The sequence below is a fragment of the Hyla sarda genome, unplaced genomic scaffold (assembly GCF_029499605.1).
Source record: "Hyla sarda isolate aHylSar1 unplaced genomic scaffold, aHylSar1.hap1 scaffold_471, whole genome shotgun sequence".
NCBI lineage: Eukaryota > Metazoa > Chordata > Amphibia > Anura > Hylidae > Hyla > Hyla sarda.
The window spans coordinates 181,275-203,352 of record NW_026610483.1 but is presented as its reverse complement, the minus strand read 5'-3'; the positions used below and the strand labels follow the sequence as shown (position 1 = coordinate 203,352).

Sequence of the window (22,078 nt, the reverse complement as noted above, 5' to 3'; positions counted from 1 at the left end):
TTTAAAAGTGATTTCGGCGGAGAAATATATATATATATATATATATATATATATATATATATATATATATATACGCGCACACACACACATATATATAAACGTATTCTCCGTTGAGATATTGCAGCCGCTGCTGTGTCCAGGCCCAGGAGCCTTAGCACTGTGCTGTGATGTCACTCAATACCACTGACATCACTAGGTGTAAACAACATCTCTCCTTTGCTGTGTATGTGACTATGGAGCTGTTTGGTGATGTCGTCTATTATGGCCTTCATAGAAGCAACAGGAGATTGTTGCATCCATCTAGAACCCTCAGAACTACAGTGCTATGATGTCACTCACTTCCACAGGCCTTGCAGAGTGTAAACAACAACAACCCAGCTTTGTTGTGTATGTAACCATAGGGATTGTGATGTCACCTAGAACCTTCACAGCAGCGACAGCTTTATGAGGAGCATCAGCACTGCTCTGCCTGAGCAGAACCATCACCGCCATAGGTTGTCAAATAACCCGGATTTAACCCACACAGGTAAGTCCAATGGGGTGCAGGCATGTCCTCTATGCTTACAGCTTCCCGTGGGTGTTGGTTTGATACCGTTTGGGGACAGCCAAGGAGGCATCTGCAGGCAACAAAGGTAGGTGTGTGCTTGTGTGTGTGTTTCCTATGCAGATCCTAAGCCCAGTGTCACATGCAAGTAGGAGGAGTAAGAAGGGTTCCTGGCAAATCCGGGTTATGGATTGCATTTAAAAAGGCCCCGTGGGAGTGCAATGGGCCCCTGTCTTGCTGCTTAGCAATAATGGTATGGGTTTAGGTTCTGCTGTGTGTACTGGTGGTTGACTGCCCCCCAGCCCAGAGTGTGCATGGAAAATTGTCTGGCAGCCTCCCTGACAGCAAGCAGTGATAGTGCCCATGAAGGGGACCTTGTTGGGCCCGCCCCTTTCACGGTTATCGCTTCTCGGCCTTTTGGCTAAGATCAAGTGTAGTATCTGTTCTTATCAGTTTAATATCTGATACGTCCCCTATCTGGGGACCATATATTAAATGGATTTTTGAGAACGGGGGCCGATTTCGAAGCTTGCTTCCGTCGCCCTATGCATTGACCCGATATGGCAGTATCTTCGGGTACAGTGCACCACCCCCTTACAGGGTTAAAAAGAAAGATTCCTACTTTCATTGCTACCTGCTTGCTGGCTAGCCAGCTAGCCAGCCCTGTGGGCCTTGCTGCTGCTGCTGCTGCTGCTGCAGCCAAAAAACAAAAGGTGGTGCTGCTGCTGCTTCTGCTGCTTCTGCTTGTGTCTGGCCGCTGTTGGAGCGTCCAGGCACAGGACTTCTGCTGCTGCTGACTAAATGGCCTCCTTAATTGGATCATTTGAGTAGCCAGCACACCTGTGCAGGTAGGGCATGACATGATAGGCAGCTGCCTTGATAGCGGGTGGGTGCTGAATGTTCCTAATTGACAAAATAAGATTAATGCTTATGAAGAAATATAAAATCTCATCCCTTCCCCAATATCGCGCCACACCCCTACCCCTTAATTCCCTGGTTGAACTTGATGGACATATGTCTTTTTTCGACCGTACTAACTATGTAACTATGTAACATAACATGGGGGGGTCTCCTGGCTGTTCACACAGGTGTGTCATTGCTGTACATTGACCATGCATTGCTTCTGTGGTATTGCAAAGGCAAAGACAAATGCTTCCAGCCATCCATTGCACTAATGGATTGGTCATCAGCTGGCTGTCTATGTCCCGCATCAATATAGACCAAAGTACAGAGGGTTAGGCTATGCTATAGTGCACCTACCTGATGCATCAGAAGGTGCGAGGCCCTTGCTAAATTCTGTGCACAGACTTTGAGATCTATGCTTTAGACTGTATCTAAACCTGCTCCAACATGGACTGACATTCTGGCCTACTTTCAGCCGATGCGACTTGTCTGTCGCTGAACAGTCGCTTTTTATGTATTCAGCACCTATGTATAATGTTGTAAAAATGCTCTAGAAGCTAAAGTCGCAGAAATGTCACACATATTTGGCCTGTAACTTTCTGTGCGACAAATTCAGACAGGAAAAATCAGTATAAATCCTTAGAAAATTATCCCCCAGTGTCTCCATCTGCTGGCGGTATTGAATAAGCATTGCTGCACTGATGGGGTATGCATTAGACGAAAAAAAAGAAGAAAAAGAAGAATAATACGCCCAGAAAAGAGGCGAAAAGGAGAAAAACGTAAAAAAACGTGAAAAAAAAGTAAGAGGAAGAGAAGGGAAAAAAAGGTGGAAATGGGTTTAAAAGTGATTTCGGCGGAGAAATATATATATATATATATATATATATATATATATATACGCGCACACACACACATATATATAAACGTATTCTCCGTTGAGATATTGCAGCCGCTGCTGTGTCCAGGCCCAGGAGCCTTAGCACTGTGCTGTGATGTCACTCAATACCACTGACATCACTAGGTGTAAACAACATCTCTCCTTTGCTGTGTATGTGACTATGGAGCTGTTTGGTGATGTCGTCTATTATGGCCTTCATAGAAGCAACAGGAGATTGTTGCATCCATCTACAACCCTCAGAACTACAGTGCTATGATGTCACTCACTTCCACAGGCCTTGCAGAGTGTAAACAACAACAACCCAGCTTTGTTGTGTATGTAACCATAGGGATTGTGATGTCACCTAGAACCTTCACAGCAGCGACAGCTTTATGAGGAGCATCAGCACTGCTCTGCCTGAGCAGAACCATCACCGCCATAGGTTGTCAAATAACCCGGATTTAACCCACACAGGTAAGTCCAATGGGGTGCAGGCATGTCCTCTATGCTTACAGCTTCCCGTGGGTGTTGGTTTGATACCGTTTGGGGACAGCCAAGGAGGCATCTGCAGGCAACAAAGGTAGGTGTGTGCTTGTGTGTGTGTTTCCTATGCAGATCCTAAGCCCAGTGTCACATGCAAGTAGGAGGAGTAAGAAGGGTTCCTGGCAAATCCGGGTTATGGATTGCATTTAAAAAGGCCCCGTGGGAGTGCAATGGGCCCCTGTCTTGCTGCTTAGCAATAATGGTATGGGTTTAGGTTCTGCTGTGTGTACTGGTGGTTGACTGCCCCCCAGCCCAGAGTGTGCATGGAAAATTGTCTGGCAGCCTCCCTGACAGCAAGCAGTGATAGTGCCCATGAAGGGGACCTTGTTGGGCCCGCCCCTTTCACGGTTATCGCTTCTCGGCCTTTTGGCTAAGATCAAGTGTAGTATCTGTTCTTATCAGTTTAATATCTGATACGTCCCCTATCTGGGGACCATATATTAAATGGATTTTTGAGAACGGGGGCCGATTTCGAAGCTTGCTTCCGTCGCCCTATGCATTGACCCGATATGGCAGTATCTTCGGGTACAGTGCACCACCCCCTTACAGGGTTAAAAAGAAAGATTCCTACTTTCATTGCTACCTGCTTGCTGGCTAGCCAGCTAGCCAGCCCTGTGGGCCTTGCTGCTGCTGCTGCTGCTGCTGCAGCCAAAAAACAAAAGGTGGTGCTGCTGCTGCTTCTGCTGCTTCTGCTTGTGTCTGGCCGCTGTTGGAGCGTCCAGGCACAGGACTTCTGCTGCTGCTGACTAAATGGCCTCCTTAATTGGATCATTTGAGTAGCCAGCACACCTGTGCAGGTAGGGCATGACATGATAGGCAGCTGCCTTGATAGCGGGTGGGTGCTGAATGTTCCTAATTGACAAAATAAGATTAATGCTTATGAAGAAATATAAAATCTCATCCCTTCCCCAATATCGCGCCACACCCCTACCCCTTAATTCCCTGGTTGAACTTGATGGACATATGTCTTTTTTCGACCGTACTAACTATGTAACTATGTAACATAACATGGGGGGGGTCTCCTGGCTGTTCACACAGGTGTGTCATTGCTGTACATTGACCATGCATTGCTTCTGTGGTATTGCAAAGGCAAAGACAAATGCTTCCAGCCATCCATTGCACTAATGGATTGGTCATCAGCTGGCTGTCTATGTCCCGCATCAATATAGACCAAAGTACAGAGGGTTAGGCTATGCTATAGTGCACCTACCTGATGCATCAGAAGGTGCGAGGCCCTTGCTAAATTCTGTGCACAGACTTTGAGATCTATGCTTTAGACTGTATCTAAACCTGCTCCAACATGGACTGACATTCTGGCCTACTTTCAGCCGATGCGACTTGTCTGTCGCTGAACAGTCGCTTTTTATGTATTCAGCACCTATGTATAATGTTGTAAAAATGCTCTAGAAGCTAAAGTCGCAGAAATGTCACACATATTTGGCCTGCAACTTTCTGTGCGACAAATTCAGACAGGAAAAATCAGTATAAATCCTTAGAAAATTATCCCCCAGTGTCTCCATCTGCTGGCGGTATTGAATAAGCATTGCTGCACTGATGGGGTATGCATTAGACGAAAAAAAAGAAGAAAAAGAAGAATAATACGCCCAGAAAAGAGGCGAAAAGGAGAAAAACGTAAAAAAACGTGAAAAAAAAGTAAGAGGAAGAGAAGGGAAAAAAAGGTGGAAATGGGTTTAAAAGTGATTTCGGCGGAGAAATATATATATATATATATATATATATATATATATATATATATATACGCGCACACACACACATATATATAAACGTATTCTCCGTTGAGATATTGCAGCCGCTGCTGTGTCCAGGCCCAGGAGCCTTAGCACTGTGCTGTGATGTCACTCAATACCACTGACATCACTAGGTGTAAACAACATCTCTCCTTTGCTGTGTATGTGACTATGGAGCTGTTTGGTGATGTCGTCTATTATGGCCTTCATAGAAGCAACAGGAGATTGTTGCATCCATCTAGAACCCTCAGAACTACAGTGCTATGATGTCACTCACTTCCACAGGCCTTGCAGAGTGTAAACAACAACAACCCAGCTTTGTTGTGTATGTAACCATAGGGATTGTGATGTCACCTAGAACCTTCACAGCAGCGACAGCTTTATGAGGAGCATCAGCACTGCTCTGCCTGAGCAGAACCATCACCGCCATAGGTTGTCAAATAACCCGGATTTAACCCACACAGGTAAGTCCAATGGGGTGCAGGCATGTCCTCTATGCTTACAGCTTCCCGTGGGTGTTGGTTTGATACCGTTTGGGGACAGCCAAGGAGGCATCTGCAGGCAACAAAGGTAGGTGTGTGCTTGTGTGTGTGTTTCCTATGCAGATCCTAAGCCCAGTGTCACATGCAAGTAGGAGGAGTAAGAAGGGTTCCTGGCAAATCCGGGTTATGGATTGCATTTAAAAAGGCCCCGTGGGAGTGCAATGGGCCCCTGTCTTGCTGCTTAGCAATAATGGTATGGGTTTAGGTTCTGCTGTGTGTACTGGTGGTTGACTGCCCCCCAGCCCAGAGTGTGCATGGAAAATTGTCTGGCAGCCTCCCTGACAGCAAGCAGTGATAGTGCCCATGAAGGGGACCTTGTTGGGCCCGCCCCTTTCACGGTTATCGCTTCTCGGCCTTTTGGCTAAGATCAAGTGTAGTATCTGTTCTTATCAGTTTAATATCTGATACGTCCCCTATCTGGGGACCATATATTAAATGGATTTTTGAGAACGGGGGCCGATTTCGAAGCTTGCTTCCGTCGCCCTATGCATTGACCCGATATGGCAGTATCTTCGGGTACAGTGCACCACCCCCTTACAGGGTTAAAAAGAAAGATTCCTACTTTCATTGCTACCTGCTTGCTGGCTAGCCAGCTAGCCAGCCCTGTGGGCCTTGCTGCTGCTGCTGCTGCTGCTGCAGCCAAAAAACAAAAGGTGGTGCTGCTGCTGCTTCTGCTGCTTCTGCTTGTGTCTGGCCGCTGTTGGAGCGTCCAGGCACAGGACTTCTGCTGCTGCTGACTAAATGGCCTCCTTAATTGGATCATTTGAGTAGCCAGCACACCTGTGCAGGTAGGGCATGACATGATAGGCAGCTGCCTTGATAGCGGGTGGGTGCTGAATGTTCCTAATTGACAAAATAAGATTAATGCTTATGAAGAAATATAAAATCTCATCCCTTCCCCAATATCGCGCCACACCCCTACCCCTTAATTCCCTGGTTGAACTTGATGGACATATGTCTTTTTTCGACCGTACTAACTATGTAACTATGTAACATAACATGGGGGGGTCTCCTGGCTGTTCACACAGGTGTGTCATTGCTGTACATTGACCATGCATTGCTTCTGTGGTATTGCAAAGGCAAAGACAAATGCTTCCAGCCATCCATTGCACTAATGGATTGGTCATCAGCTGGCTGTCTATGTCCCGCATCAATATAGACCAAAGTACAGAGGGTTAGGCTATGCTATAGTGCACCTACCTGATGCATCAGAAGGTGCGAGGCCCTTGCTAAATTCTGTGCACAGACTTTGAGATCTATGCTTTAGACTGTATCTAAACCTGCTCCAACATGGACTGACATTCTGGCCTACTTTCAGCCGATGCGACTTGTCTGTCGCTGAACAGTCGCTTTTTATGTATTCAGCACCTATGTATAATGTTGTAAAAATGCTCTAGAAGCTAAAGTCGCAGAAATGTCACACATATTTGGCCTGCAACTTTCTGTGCGACAAATTCAGACAGGAAAAATCAGTATAAATCCTTAGAAAATTATCCCCCAGTGTCTCCATCTGCTGGCGGTATTGAATAAGCATTGCTGCACTGATGGGGTATGCATTAGACGAAAAAAAAGAAGAAAAAGAAGAATAATACGCCCAGAAAAGAGGCGAAAAGGAGAAAAACGTAAAAAAACGTGAAAAAAAAGTAAGAGGAAGAGAAGGGAAAAAAAGGTGGAAATGGGTTTAAAAGTGATTTCGGCGGAGAAATATATATATATATATATATATATATATATATATATATACGCGCACACACACACATATATATAAACGTATTCTCCGTTGAGATATTGCAGCCGCTGCTGTGTCCAGGCCCAGGAGCCTTAGCACTGTGCTGTGATGTCACTCAATACCACTGACATCACTAGGTGTAAACAACATCTCTCCTTTGCTGTGTATGTGACTATGGAGCTGTTTGGTGATGTCGTCTATTATGGCCTTCATAGAAGCAACAGGAGATTGTTGCATCCATCTAGAACCCTCAGAACTACAGTGCTATGATGTCACTCACTTCCACAGGCCTTGCAGAGTGTAAACAACAACAACCCAGCTTTGTTGTGTATGTAACCATAGGGATTGTGATGTCACCTAGAACCTTCACAGCAGCGACAGCTTTATGAGGAGCATCAGCACTGCTCTGCCTGAGCAGAACCATCACCGCCATAGGTTGTCAAATAACCCGGATTTAACCCACACAGGTAAGTCCAATGGGGTGCAGGCATGTCCTCTATGCTTACAGCTTCCCGTGGGTGTTGGTTTGATACCGTTTGGGGACAGCCAAGGAGGCATCTGCAGGCAACAAAGGTAGGTGTGTGCTTGTGTGTGTGTTTCCTATGCAGATCCTAAGCCCAGTGTCACATGCAAGTAGGAGGAGTAAGAAGGGTTCCTGGCAAATCCGGGTTATGGATTGCATTTAAAAAGGCCCCGTGGGAGTGCAATGGGCCCCTGTCTTGCTGCTTAGCAATAATGGTATGGGTTTAGGTTCTGCTGTGTGTACTGGTGGTTGACTGCCCCCCAGCCCAGAGTGTGCATGGAAAATTGTCTGGCAGCCTCCCTGACAGCAAGCAGTGATAGTGCCCATGAAGGGGACCTTGTTGGGCCCGCCCCTTTCACGGTTATCGCTTCTCGGCCTTTTGGCTAAGATCAAGTGTAGTATCTGTTCTTATCAGTTTAATATCTGATACGTCCCCTATCTGGGGACCATATATTAAATGGATTTTTGAGAACGGGGGCCGATTTCGAAGCTTGCTTCCGTCGCCCTATGCATTGACCCGATATGGCAGTATCTTCGGGTACAGTGCACCACCCCCTTACAGGGTTAAAAAGAAAGATTCCTACTTTCATTGCTACCTGCTTGCTGGCTAGCCAGCTAGCCAGCCCTGTGGGCCTTGCTGCTGCTGCTGCTGCTGCTGCAGCCAAAAAACAAAAGGTGGTGCTGCTGCTGCTTCTGCTGCTTCTGCTTGTGTCTGGCCGCTGTTGGAGCGTCCAGGCACAGGACTTCTGCTGCTGCTGACTAAATGGCCTCCTTAATTGGATCATTTGAGTAGCCAGCACACCTGTGCAGGTAGGGCATGACATGATAGGCAGCTGCCTTGATAGCGGGTGGGTGCTGAATGTTCCTAATTGACAAAATAAGATTAATGCTTATGAAGAAATATAAAATCTCATCCCTTCCCCAATATCGCGCCACACCCCTACCCCTTAATTCCCTGGTTGAACTTGATGGACATATGTCTTTTTTCGACCGTACTAACTATGTAACTATGTAACATAACATGGGGGGGTCTCCTGGCTGTTCACACAGGTGTGTCATTGCTGTACATTGACCATGCATTGCTTCTGTGGTATTGCAAAGGCAAAGACAAATGCTTCCAGCCATCCATTGCACTAATGGATTGGTCATCAGCTGGCTGTCTATGTCCCGCATCAATATAGACCAAAGTACAGAGGGTTAGGCTATGCTATAGTGCACCTACCTGATGCATCAGAAGGTGCGAGGCCCTTGCTAAATTCTGTGCACAGACTTTGAGATCTATGCTTTAGACTGTATCTAAACCTGCTCCAACATGGACTGACATTCTGGCCTACTTTCAGCCGATGCGACTTGTCTGTCGCTGAACAGTCGCTTTTTATGTATTCAGCACCTATGTATAATGTTGTAAAAATGCTCTAGAAGCTAAAGTCGCAGAAATGTCACACATATTTGGCCTGCAACTTTCTGTGCGACAAATTCAGACAGGAAAAATCAGTATAAATCCTTAGAAAATTATCCCCCAGTGTCTCCATCTGCTGGCGGTATTGAATAAGCATTGCTGCACTGATGGGGTATGCATTAGACGAAAAAAAAGAAGAAAAAGAAGAATAATACGCCCAGAAAAGAGGCGAAAAGGAGAAAAACGTAAAAAAACGTGAAAAAAAAGTAAGAGGAAGAGAAGGGAAAAAAAGGTGGAAATGGGTTTAAAAGTGATTTCGGCGGAGAAATATATATATATATATATATATATATATATATATATACGCGCACACACACACATATATATAAACGTATTCTCCGTTGAGATATTGCAGCCGCTGCTGTGTCCAGGCCCAGGAGCCTTAGCACTGTGCTGTGATGTCACTCAATACCACTGACATCACTAGGTGTAAACAACATCTCTCCTTTGCTGTGTATGTGACTATGGAGCTGTTTGGTGATGTCGTCTATTATGGCCTTCATAGAAGCAACAGGAGATTGTTGCATCCATCTAGAACCCTCAGAACTACAGTGCTATGATGTCACTCACTTCCACAGGCCTTGCAGAGTGTAAACAACAACAACCCAGCTTTGTTGTGTATGTAACCATAGGGATTGTGATGTCACCTAGAACCTTCACAGCAGCGACAGCTTTATGAGGAGCATCAGCACTGCTCTGCCTGAGCAGAACCATCACCGCCATAGGTTGTCAAATAACCCGGATTTAACCCACACAGGTAAGTCCAATGGGGTGCAGGCATGTCCTCTATGCTTACAGCTTCCCGTGGGTGTTGGTTTGATACCGTTTGGGGACAGCCAAGGAGGCATCTGCAGGCAACAAAGGTAGGTGTGTGCTTGTGTGTGTGTTTCCTATGCAGATCCTAAGCCCAGTGTCACATGCAAGTAGGAGGAGTAAGAAGGGTTCCTGGCAAATCCGGGTTATGGATTGCATTTAAAAAGGCCCCGTGGGAGTGCAATGGGCCCCTGTCTTGCTGCTTAGCAATAATGGTATGGGTTTAGGTTCTGCTGTGTGTACTGGTGGTTGACTGCCCCCCAGCCCAGAGTGTGCATGGAAAATTGTCTGGCAGCCTCCCTGACAGCAAGCAGTGATAGTGCCCATGAAGGGGACCTTGTTGGGCCCGCCCCTTTCACGGTTATCGCTTCTCGGCCTTTTGGCTAAGATCAAGTGTAGTATCTGTTCTTATCAGTTTAATATCTGATACGTCCCCTATCTGGGGACCATATATTAAATGGATTTTTGAGAACGGGGGCCGATTTCGAAGCTTGCTTCCGTCGCCCTATGCATTGACCCGATATGGCAGTATCTTCGGGTACAGTGCACCACCCCCTTACAGGGTTAAAAAGAAAGATTCCTACTTTCATTGCTACCTGCTTGCTGGCTAGCCAGCTAGCCAGCCCTGTGGGCCTTGCTGCTGCTGCTGCTGCTGCTGCAGCCAAAAAACAAAAGGTGGTGCTGCTGCTGCTTCTGCTGCTTCTGCTTGTGTCTGGCCGCTGTTGGAGCGTCCAGGCACAGGACTTCTGCTGCTGCTGACTAAATGGCCTCCTTAATTGGATCATTTGAGTAGCCAGCACACCTGTGCAGGTAGGGCATGACATGATAGGCAGCTGCCTTGATAGCGGGTGGGTGCTGAATGTTCCTAATTGACAAAATAAGATTAATGCTTATGAAGAAATATAAAATCTCATCCCTTCCCCAATATCGCGCCACACCCCTACCCCTTAATTCCCTGGTTGAACTTGATGGACATATGTCTTTTTTCGACCGTACTAACTATGTAACTATGTAACATAACATGGGGGGGTCTCCTGGCTGTTCACACAGGTGTGTCATTGCTGTACATTGACCATGCATTGCTTCTGTGGTATTGCAAAGGCAAAGACAAATGCTTCCAGCCATCCATTGCACTAATGGATTGGTCATCAGCTGGCTGTCTATGTCCCGCATCAATATAGACCAAAGTACAGAGGGTTAGGCTATGCTATAGTGCACCTACCTGATGCATCAGAAGGTGCGAGGCCCTTGCTAAATTCTGTGCACAGACTTTGAGATCTATGCTTTAGACTGTATCTAAACCTGCTCCAACATGGACTGACATTCTGGCCTACTTTCAGCCGATGCGACTTGTCTGTCGCTGAACAGTCGCTTTTTATGTATTCAGCACCTATGTATAATGTTGTAAAAATGCTCTAGAAGCTAAAGTCGCAGAAATGTCACACATATTTGGCCTGCAACTTTCTGTGCGACAAATTCAGACAGGAAAAATCAGTATAAATCCTTAGAAAATTATCCCCCAGTGTCTCCATCTGCTGGCGGTATTGAATAAGCATTGCTGCACTGATGGGGTATGCATTAGACGAAAAAAAAGAAGAAAAAGAAGAATAATACGCCCAGAAAAGAGGCGAAAAGGAGAAAAACGTAAAAAAACGTGAAAAAAAAGTAAGAGGAAGAGAAGGGAAAAAAAGGTGGAAATGGGTTTAAAAGTGATTTCGGCGGAGAAATATATATATATATATATATATATATATATATATATATATATATACGCGCACACACACACATATATATAAACGTATTCTCCGTTGAGATATTGCAGCCGCTGCTGTGTCCAGGCCCAGGAGCCTTAGCACTGTGCTGTGATGTCACTCAATACCACTGACATCACTAGGTGTAAACAACATCTCTCCTTTGCTGTGTATGTGACTATGGAGCTGTTTGGTGATGTCGTCTATTATGGCCTTCATAGAAGCAACAGGAGATTGTTGCATCCATCTAGAACCCTCAGAACTACAGTGCTATGATGTCACTCACTTCCACAGGCCTTGCAGAGTGTAAACAACAACAACCCAGCTTTGTTGTGTATGTAACCATAGGGATTGTGATGTCACCTAGAACCTTCACAGCAGCGACAGCTTTATGAGGAGCATCAGCACTGCTCTGCCTGAGCAGAACCATCACCGCCATAGGTTGTCAAATAACCCGGATTTAACCCACACAGGTAAGTCCAATGGGGTGCAGGCATGTCCTCTATGCTTACAGCTTCCCGTGGGTGTTGGTTTGATACCGTTTGGGGACAGCCAAGGAGGCATCTGCAGGCAACAAAGGTAGGTGTGTGCTTGTGTGTGTGTTTCCTATGCAGATCCTAAGCCCAGTGTCACATGCAAGTAGGAGGAGTAAGAAGGGTTCCTGGCAAATCCGGGTTATGGATTGCATTTAAAAAGGCCCCGTGGGAGTGCAATGGGCCCCTGTCTTGCTGCTTAGCAATAATGGTATGGGTTTAGGTTCTGCTGTGTGTACTGGTGGTTGACTGCCCCCCAGCCCAGAGTGTGCATGGAAAATTGTCTGGCAGCCTCCCTGACAGCAAGCAGTGATAGTGCCCATGAAGGGGACCTTGTTGGGCCCGCCCTTTTCACGGTTATCGCTTCTCGGCCTTTTGGCTAAGATCAAGTGTAGTATCTGTTCTTATCAGTTTAATATCTGATACGTCCCCTATCTGGGGACCATATATTAAATGGATTTTTGAGAACGGGGGCCGATTTCGAAGCTTGCTTCCGTCGCCCTATGCATTGACCCGATATGGCAGTATCTTCGGGTACAGTGCACCACCCCCTTACAGGGTTAAAAAGAAAGATTCCTACTTTCATTGCTACCTGCTTGCTGGCTAGCCAGCTAGCCAGCCCTGTGGGCCTTGCTGCTGCTGCTGCTGCTGCTGCAGCCAAAAAACAAAAGGTGGTGCTGCTGCTGCTTCTGCTGCTTCTGCTTGTGTCTGGCCGCTGTTGGAGCGTCCAGGCACAGGACTTCTGCTGCTGCTGACTAAATGGCCTCCTTAATTGGATCATTTGAGTAGCCAGCACACCTGTGCAGGTAGGGCATGACATGATAGGCAGCTGCCTTGATAGCGGGTGGGTGCTGAATGTTCCTAATTGACAAAATAAGATTAATGCTTATGAAGAAATATAAAATCTCATCCCTTCCCCAATATCGCGCCACACCCCTACCCCTTAATTCCCTGGTTGAACTTGATGGACATATGTCTTTTTTCGACCGTACTAACTATGTAACTATGTAACATAACATGGGGGGGTCTCCTGGCTGTTCACACAGGTGTGTCATTGCTGTACATTGACCATGCATTGCTTCTGTGGTATTGCAGAGGCAAAGACAAATGCTTCCAGCCATCCATTGCACTAATGGATTGGTCATCAGCTGGCTGTCTATGTCCCGCATCAATATAGACCAAAGTACAGAGGGTTAGGCTATGCTATAGTGCACCTACCTGATGCATCAGAAGGTGCGAGGCCCTTGCTAAATTCTGTGCACAGACTTTGAGATCTATGCTTTAGACTGTATCTAAACCTGCTCCAACATGGACTGACATTCTGGCCTACTTTCAGCCGATGCGACTTGTCTGTCGCTGAACAGTCGCTTTTTATGTATTCAGCACCTATGTATAATGTTGTAAAAATGCTCTAGAAGCTAAAGTCGCAGAAATGTCACACATATTTGGCCTGCAACTTTCTGTGCGACAAATTCAGACAGGAAAAATCAGTATAAATCCTTAGAAAATTATCCCCCAGTGTCTCCATCTGCTGGCGGTATTGAATAAGCATTGCTGCACTGATGGGGTATGCATTAGACGAAAAAAAAGAAGAAAAAGAAGAATAATACGCCCAGAAAAGAGGCGAAAAGGAGAAAAACGTAAAAAAACGTGAAAAAAAAGTAAGAGGAAGAGAAGGGAAAAAAAGGTGGAAATGGGTTTAAAAGTGATTTCGGCGGAGAAATATATATATATATATATATATATATATATATATATATATATATACGCGCACACACACACATATATATAAACGTATTCTCCGTTGAGATATTGCAGCCGCTGCTGTGTCCAGGCCCAGGAGCCTTAGCACTGTGCTGTGATGTCACTCAATACCACTGACATCACTAGGTGTAAACAACATCTCTCCTTTGCTGTGTATGTGACTATGGAGCTGTTTGGTGATGTCGTCTATTATGGCCTTCATAGAAGCAACAGGAGATTGTTGCATCCATCTAGAACCCTCAGAACTACAGTGCTATGATGTCACTCACTTCCACAGGCCTTGCAGAGTGTAAACAACAACAACCCAGCTTTGTTGTGTATGTAACCATAGGGATTGTGATGTCACCTAGAACCTTCACAGCAGCGACAGCTTTATGAGGAGCATCAGCACTGCTCTGCCTGAGCAGAACCATCACCGCCATAGGTTGTCAAATAACCCGGATTTAACCCACACAGGTAAGTCCAATGGGGTGCAGGCATGTCCTCTATGCTTACAGCTTCCCGTGGGTGTTGGTTTGATACCGTTTGGGGACAGCCAAGGAGGCATCTGCAGGCAACAAAGGTAGGTGTGTGCTTGTGTGTGTGTTTCCTATGCAGATCCTAAGCCCAGTGTCACATGCAAGTAGGAGGAGTAAGAAGGGTTCCTGGCAAATCCGGGTTATGGATTGCATTTAAAAAGGCCCCGTGGGAGTGCAATGGGCCCCTGTCTTGCTGCTTAGCAATAATGGTATGGGTTTAGGTTCTGCTGTGTGTACTGGTGGTTGACTGCCCCCCAGTCCAGAGTGTGCATGGAAAATTGTCTGGCAGCCTCCCTGACAGCAAGCAGTGATAGTGCCCATGAAGGGGACCTTGTTGGGCCCGCCCCTTTCACGGTTATCGCTTCTCGGCCTTTTGGCTAAGATCAAGTGTAGTATCTGTTCTTATCAGTTTAATATCTGATACGTCCCCTATCTGGGGACCATATATTAAATGGATTTTTGAGAACGGGGGCCGATTTCGAAGCTTGCTTCCGTCGCCCTATGCATTGACCCGATATGGCAGTATCTTCGGGTACAGTGCACCACCCCCTTACAGGGTTAAAAAGAAAGATTCCTACTTTCATTGCTACCTGCTTGCTGGCTAGCCAGCTAGCCAGCCCTGTGGGCCTTGCTGCTGCTGCTGCTGCTGCTGCAGCCAAAAAACAAAAGGTGGTGCTGCTGCTGCTTCTGCTGCTTCTGCTTGTGTCTGGCCGCTGTTGGAGCGTCCAGGCACAGGACTTCTGCTGCTGCTGACTAAATGGCCTCCTTAATTGGATCATTTGAGTAGCCAGCACACCTGTGCAGGTAGGGCATGACATGATAGGCAGCTGCCTTGATAGCGGGTGGGTGCTGAATGTTCCTAATTGACAAAATAAGATTAATGCTTATGAAGAAATATAAAATCTCATCCCTTCCCCAATATCGCGCCACACCCCTACCCCTTAATTCCCTGGTTGAACTTGATGGACATATGTCTTTTTTCGACCGTACTAACTATGTAACTATGTAACATAACATGGGGGGGTCTCCTGGCTGTTCACACAGGTGTGTCATTGCTGTACATTGACCATGCATTGCTTCTGTGGTATTGCAAAGGCAAAGACAAATGCTTCCAGCCATCCATTGCACTAATGGATTGGTCATCAGCTGGCTGTCTATGTCCCGCATCAATATAGACCAAAGTACAGAGGGTTAGGCTATGCTATAGTGCACCTACCTGATGCATCAGAAGGTGCGAGGCCCTTGCTAAATTCTGTGCACAGACTTTGAGATCTATGCTTTAGACTGTATCTAAACCTGCTCCAACATGGACTGACATTCTGGCCTACTTTCAGCCGATGCGACTTGTCTGTCGCTGAACAGTCGCTTTTTATGTATTCAGCACCTATGTATAATGTTGTAAAAATGCTCTAGAAGCTAAAGTCGCAGAAATGTCACACATATTTGGCCTGCAACTTTCTGTGCGACAAATTCAGACAGGAAAAATCAGTATAAATCCTTAGAAAATTATCCCCCAGTGTCTCCATCTGCTGGCGGTATTGAATAAGCATTGCTGCACTGATGGGGTATGCATTAGACGAAAAAAAAGAAGAAAAAGAAGAATAATACGCCCAGAAAAGAGGCGAAAAGGAGAAAAACGTAAAAAAACGTGAAAAAAAAGTAAGAGGAAGAGAAGGGAAAAAAAGGTGGAAATGGGTTTAAAAGTGATTTCGGCGGAGAAATATATATATATATATATATATATATATATATATATATATATATACGCGCACACACACACATATATATAAACGTATTCTCCGTTGAGATATTGCAGCCGCTGCTGTGTCCAGGCCCAGGAGCCTTAGCACTGTGCTGTGATGTCACTCAATACCACTGACATCACTAGGTGTAAACAACATCTCTCCTTTGCTGTGTATGTGACTATGGAGCTGTTTGGTGATGTCGTCTATTATGGCCTTCATAGAAGCAAGAGGAGATTGTTGCATCCATCTAGAACCCTCAGAACTACAGTGCTATGATGTCACTCACTTCCACAGGCCTTGCAGAGTGTAAACAACAACAACCCAGCTTTGTTGTGTATGTAACCATAGGGATTGTGATGTCACCTAGAACCTTCACAGCAGCGACAGCTTTATGAGGAGCATCAGCACTGCTCTGCCTGAGCAGAACCATCACCGCCATAGGTTGTCAAATAACCCGGATTTAACCCACACAGGTAAGTCCAATGGGGTGCAGGCATGTCCTCTATGCTTACAGCTTCCCGTGGGTGTTGGTTTGATACCGTTTGGGGACAGCCAAGGAGGCATCTGCAGGCAACAAAGGTAGGTGTGTGCTTGTGTGTGTGTTTCCTATGCAGATCCTAAGCCCAGTGTCACATGCAAGTAGGAGGAGTAAGAAGGGTTCCTGGCAAATCCGGGTTATGGATTGCATTTAAAAAGGCCCCGTGGGAGTGCAATGGGCCCCTGTCTTGCTGCTTAGCAATAATGGTATGGGTTTAGGTTCTGCTGTGTGTACTGGTGGTTGACTGCCCCCCAGCCCAGAGTGTGCATGGAAAATTGTCTGGCAGCCTCCCTGACAGCAAGCAGTGATAGTGCCCATGAAGGGGACCTTGTTGGGCCCGCCCCTTTCACGGTTATCGCTTCTCGGCCTTTTGGCTAAGATCAAGTGTAGTATCTGTTCTTATCAGTTTAATATCTGATACGTCCCCTATCTGGGGACCATATATTAAATGGATTTTTGAGAACGGGGGCCGATTTCGAAGCTTGCTTCCGTCGCCCTATGCATTGACCCGATATGGCAGTATCTTCGGGTACAGTGCACCACCCCCTTACAGGGTTAAAAAGAAAGATTCCTACTTTCATTGCTACCTGCTTGCTGGCTAGCCAGCTAGCCAGCCCTGTGGGCCTTGCTGCTGCTGCTGCTGCTGCTGCAGCCAAAAAACAAAAGGTGGTGCTGCTGCTGCTTCTGCTGCTTCTGCTTGTGTCTGGCCGCTGTTGGAGCGTCCAGGCACAGGACTTCTGCTGCTGCTGACTAAATGGCCTCCTTAATTGGATCATTTGAGTAGCCAGCACACCTGTGCAGGTAGGGCATGACATGATAGGCAGCTGCCTTGATAGCGGGTGGGTGCTGAATGTTCCTAATTGACAAAATAAGATTAATGCTTATGAAGAAATATAAAATCTCATCCCTTCCCCAATATCGCGCCACACCCCTACCCCTTAATTCCCTGGTTGAACTTGATGGACATATGTCTTTTTTCGACCGTACTAACTATGTAACTATGTAACATAACATGGGGGGGTCTCCTGGCTGTTCACACAGGTGTGTCATTGCTGTACATTGACCATGCATTGCTTCTGTGGTATTGCAAAGGCAAAGACAAATGCTTCCAGCCATCCATTGCACTAATGGATTGGTCATCAGCTGGCTGTCTATGTCCCGCATCAATATAGACCAAAGTACAGAGGGTTAGGCTATGCTATAGTGCACCTACCTGATGCATCAGAAGGTGCGAGGCCCTTGCTAAATTCTGTGCACAGACTTTGAGATCTATGCTTTAGACTGTATCTAAACCTGCTCCAACATGGACTGACATTCTGGCCTACTTTCAGCCGATGCGACTTGTCTGTCGCTGAACAGTCGCTTTTTATGTATTCAGCACCTATGTATAATGTTGTAAAAATGCTCTAGAAGCTAAAGTCGCAGAAATGTCACACATATTTGGCCTGCAACTTTCTGTGCGACAAATTCAGACAGGAAAAATCAGTATAAATCCTTAGAAAATTATCCCCCAGTGTCTCCATCTGCTGGCGGTATTGAATAAGCATTGCTGCACTGATGGGGTATGCATTAGACGAAAAAAAAGAAGAAAAAGAAGAATAATACGCCCAGAAAAGAGGCGAAAAGGAGAAAAACGTAAAAAAACGTGAAAAAAAAGTAAGAGGAAGAGAAGGGAAAAAAAGGTGGAAATGGGTTTAAAAGTGATTTCGGCGGAGAAATATATATATATATATATATATATATATATATATATATATATATACGCGCACACACACACATATATATAAACGTATTCTCCGTTGAGATATTGCAGCCGCTGCTGTGTCCAGGCCCAGGAGCCTTAGCACTGTGCTGTGATGTCACTCAATACCACTGACATCACTAGGTGTAAACAACATCTCTCCTTTGCTGTGTATGTGACTATGGAGCTGTTTGGTGATGTCGTCTATTATGGCCTTCATAGAAGCAACAGGAGATTGTTGCATCCATCTAGAACCCTCAGAACTACAGTGCTATGATGTCACTCACTTCCACAGGCCTTGCAGAGTGTAAACAACAACAACCCAGCTTTGTTGTGTATGTAACCATAGGGATTGTGATGTCACCTAGAACCTTCACAGCAGCGACAGCTTTATGAGGAGCATCAGCACTGCTCTGCCTGAGCAGAACCATCACCGCCATAGGTTGTCAAATAACCCGGATTTAACCCACACAGGTAAGTCCAATGGGGTGCAGGCATGTCCTCTATGCTTACAGCTTCCCGTGGGTGTTGGTTTGATACCGTTTGGGGACAGCCAAGGAGGCATCTGCAGGCAACAAAGGTAGGTGTGTGCTTGTGTGTGTGTTTCCTATGCAGATCCTAAGCCCAGTGTCACATGCAAGTAGGAGGAGTAAGAAGGGTTCCTGGCAAATCCGGGTTATGGATTGCATTTAAAAAGGCCCCGTGGGAGTGCAATGGGCCCCTGTCTTGCTGCTTAGCAATAATGGTATGGGTTTAGGTTCTGCTGTGTGTACTGGTGGTTGACTGCCCCCCAGCCCAGAGTGTGCATGGAAAATTGTCTGGCAGCCTCCCTGACAGCAAGCAGTGATAGTGCCCATGAAGGGGACCTTGTTGGGCCCGCCCCTTTCACGGTTATCGCTTCTCGGCCTTTTGGCTAAGATCAAGTGTAGTATCTGTTCTTATCAGTTTAATATCTGATACGTCCCCTATCTGGGGACCATATATTAAATGGATTTTTGAGAACGGGGGCCGATTTCGAAGCTTGCTTCCGTCGCCCTATGCATTGACCCGATATGGCAGTATCTTCGGGTACAGTGCACCACCCCCTTACAGGGTTAAAAAGAAAGATTCCTACTTTCATTGCTACCTGCTTGCTGGCTAGCCAGCTAGCCAGCCCTGTGGGCCTTGCTGCTGCTGCTGCTGCTGCTGCAGCCAAAAAACAAAAGGTGGTGCTTCTGCTGCTTCTGCTTGTGTCTGGCCGCTGTTGGAGCGTCCAGGCACAGGACTTCTGCTGCTGCTGACTAAATGGCCTCCTTAATTGGATCATTTGAGTAGCCAGCACACCTGTGCAGGTAGGGCATGACATGATAGGCAGCTGCCTTGATAGCGGGTGGGTGCTGAATGTTCCTAATTGACAAAATAAGATTAATGCTTATGAAGAAATATAAAATCTCATCCCTTCCCCAATATCGCGCCACACCCCTACCCCTTAATTCCCTGGTTGAACTTGATGGACATATGTCTTTTTTCGACCGTACTAACTATGTAACTATGTAACATAACATGGGGGGGGTCATTGCTGTACATTGACCATGCATTGCTTCTGTGGTATTGCAAAGGCAAAGACAAATGCTTCCAGCCATCCATTGCACTAATGGATTGGTCATCAGCTGGCTGTCTATGTCCCGCATCAATATAGACCAAAGTACAGAGGGTTAGGCTATGCTATAGTGCACCTACCTGATGCATCAGAAGGTGCGAGGCCCTTGCTAAATTCTGTGCACAGACTTTGAGATCTATGCTTTAGACTGTATCTAAACCTGCTCCAACATGGACTGACATTCTGGCCTACTTTCAGCCGATGCGACTTGTCTGTCGCTGAACAGTCGCTTTTTATGTATTCAGCACCTATGTATAATGTTGTAAAAATGCTCTAGAAGCTAAAGTCGCAGAAATGTCACACATATTTGGCCTGCAACTTTCTGTGCGACAAATTCAGACAGGAAAAATCAGTATAAATCCTTAGAAAATTATCCCCCAGTGTCTCCATCTGCTGGCGGTATTGAATAAGCATTGCTGCACTGATGGGGTATGCATTAGACGAAAAAAAAGAAGAAAAAGAAGAATAATACGCCCAGAAAAGAGGCGAAAAGGAGAAAAACGTAAAAAAACGTGAAAAAAAAGTAAGAGGAAGAGAAGGGAAAAAAAGGTGGAAATGGGTTTAAAAGTGATTTCGGCGGAGAAATATATATATATATATATATATATATATATATATATACGCGCACACACACACATATATATAAACGTATTCTCCGTTGAGATATTGCAGCCGCTGCTGTGTCCAGGCCCAGGAGCCTTAGCACTGTGCTGTGATGTCACTCAATACCACTGACATCACTAGGTGTAAACAATATCTCTCCTTTGCTGTGTATGTGACTATGGAGCTGTTTGGTGATGTCGTCTATTATGGCCTTCATAGAAGCAACAGGAGATTGTTGCATCCATCTAGAACCCTCAGAACTACAGTGCTATGATGTCACTCACTTCCACAGGCCTTGCAGAGTGTAAACAACAACAACCCAGCTTTGTTGTGTATGTAACCATAGGGATTGTGATGTCACCTAGAACCTTCACAGCAGCGACAGCTTTATGAGGAGCATCAGCACTGCTCTGCCTGAGCAGAACCATCACCGCCATAGGTTGTCAAATAACCCGGATTTAACCCACACAGGTAAGTCCAATGGGGTGCAGGCATGTCCTCTATGCTTACAGCTTCCCGTGGGTGTTGGTTTGATACCGTTTGGGGACAGCCAAGGAGGCATCTGCAGGCAACAAAGGTAGGTGTGTGCTTGTGTGTGTGTTTCCTATGCAGATCCTAAGCCCAGTGTCACATGCAAGTAGGAGGAGTAAGAAGGGTTCCTGGCAAATCCGGGTTATGGATTGCATTTAAAAAGGCCCCGTGGGAGTGCAATGGGCCCCTGTCTTGCTGCTTAGCAATAATGGTATGGGTTTAGGTTCTGCTGTGTGTACTGGTGGTTGACTGCCCCCCAGCCCAGAGTGTGCATGGAAAATTGTCTGGCAGCCTCCCTGACAGCAAGCAGTGATAGTGCCCATGAAGGGGACCTTGTTGGGCCCGCCCCTTTCACGGTTATCGCTTCTCGGCCTTTTGGCTAAGATCAAGTGTAGTATCTGTTCTTATCAGTTTAATATCTGATACGTCCCCTATCTGGGGACCATATATTAAATGGATTTTTGAGAACGGGGGCCGATTTCGAAGCTTGCTTCCGTCGCCCTATGCATTGACCCGATATGGCAGTATCTTCGGGTACAGTGCACCACCCCCTTACAGGGTTAAAAAGAAAGATTCCTACTTTCATTGCTACCTGCTTGCTGGCTAGCCAGCTAGCCAGCCCTGTGGGCCTTGCTGCTGCTGCTGCTGCTGCTGCAGCCAAAAAACAAAAGGTGGTGCTGCTGCTGCTTCTGCTGCTTCTGCTTGTGTCTGGCCGCTGTTGGAGCGTCCAGGCACAGGACTTCTGCTGCTGCTGACTAAATGGCCTCCTTAATTGGATCATTTGAGTAGCCAGCACACCTGTGCAGGTAGGGCATGACATGATAGGCAGCTGCCTTGATAGCGGGTGGGTGCTGAATGTTCCTAATTGACAAAATAAGATTAATGCTTATGAAGAAATATAAAATCTCATCCCTTCCCCAATATCGCGCCACACCCCTACCCCTTAATTCCCTGGTTGAACTTGATGGACATATGTCTTTTTTCGACCGTACTAACTATGTAACTATGTAACATAACATGGGGGGGTCTCCTGG

At 46.2% G+C, this 22,078-nt stretch overlaps 10 non-coding genes across 10 annotated transcripts; all 10 read left to right on the top strand.

Annotated features, from left to right (window-relative positions):
• Window positions 1–945: 945 nt before the first annotated feature.
• Window positions 946–1,136, top strand: LOC130336186 (U2 spliceosomal RNA). Its single transcript, XR_008877658.1, has one exon. It is a non-coding gene; the product is annotated as a U2 spliceosomal RNA (small nuclear RNA).
• Window positions 1,137–3,217: 2,081 nt separating this feature from the next.
• On the top strand, window positions 3,218–3,408 carry LOC130336185 (U2 spliceosomal RNA). Its single transcript, XR_008877657.1, has one exon. It is a non-coding gene; the product is annotated as a U2 spliceosomal RNA (small nuclear RNA).
• Window positions 3,409–5,498: 2,090 nt separating this feature from the next.
• LOC130336184 (U2 spliceosomal RNA) lies at window positions 5,499–5,689 on the top strand. Its single transcript, XR_008877656.1, has one exon. It is a non-coding gene; the product is annotated as a U2 spliceosomal RNA (small nuclear RNA).
• A 2,083-nt stretch (window positions 5,690–7,772) lies between these two features.
• LOC130336183 (U2 spliceosomal RNA) lies at window positions 7,773–7,963 on the top strand. Its single transcript, XR_008877655.1, has one exon. It is a non-coding gene; the product is annotated as a U2 spliceosomal RNA (small nuclear RNA).
• Window positions 7,964–10,044: 2,081 nt separating this feature from the next.
• On the top strand, window positions 10,045–10,235 carry LOC130336182 (U2 spliceosomal RNA). The gene has a single exon (XR_008877654.1). It is a non-coding gene; the product is annotated as a U2 spliceosomal RNA (small nuclear RNA).
• A 2,089-nt stretch (window positions 10,236–12,324) lies between these two features.
• On the top strand, window positions 12,325–12,515 carry LOC130336181 (U2 spliceosomal RNA). The gene has a single exon (XR_008877653.1). It is a non-coding gene; the product is annotated as a U2 spliceosomal RNA (small nuclear RNA).
• A 2,089-nt stretch (window positions 12,516–14,604) lies between these two features.
• LOC130336178 (U2 spliceosomal RNA) lies at window positions 14,605–14,795 on the top strand. The gene has a single exon (XR_008877651.1). It is a non-coding gene; the product is annotated as a U2 spliceosomal RNA (small nuclear RNA).
• A 2,089-nt stretch (window positions 14,796–16,884) lies between these two features.
• On the top strand, window positions 16,885–17,075 carry LOC130336177 (U2 spliceosomal RNA). Its single transcript, XR_008877650.1, has one exon. It is a non-coding gene; the product is annotated as a U2 spliceosomal RNA (small nuclear RNA).
• A 2,089-nt stretch (window positions 17,076–19,164) lies between these two features.
• On the top strand, window positions 19,165–19,355 carry LOC130336176 (U2 spliceosomal RNA). The gene has a single exon (XR_008877649.1). It is a non-coding gene; the product is annotated as a U2 spliceosomal RNA (small nuclear RNA).
• A 2,048-nt stretch (window positions 19,356–21,403) lies between these two features.
• On the top strand, window positions 21,404–21,594 carry LOC130336175 (U2 spliceosomal RNA). The gene has a single exon (XR_008877648.1). It is a non-coding gene; the product is annotated as a U2 spliceosomal RNA (small nuclear RNA).
• The last annotated feature ends 484 nt before the right edge of the window (window positions 21,595–22,078 follow it).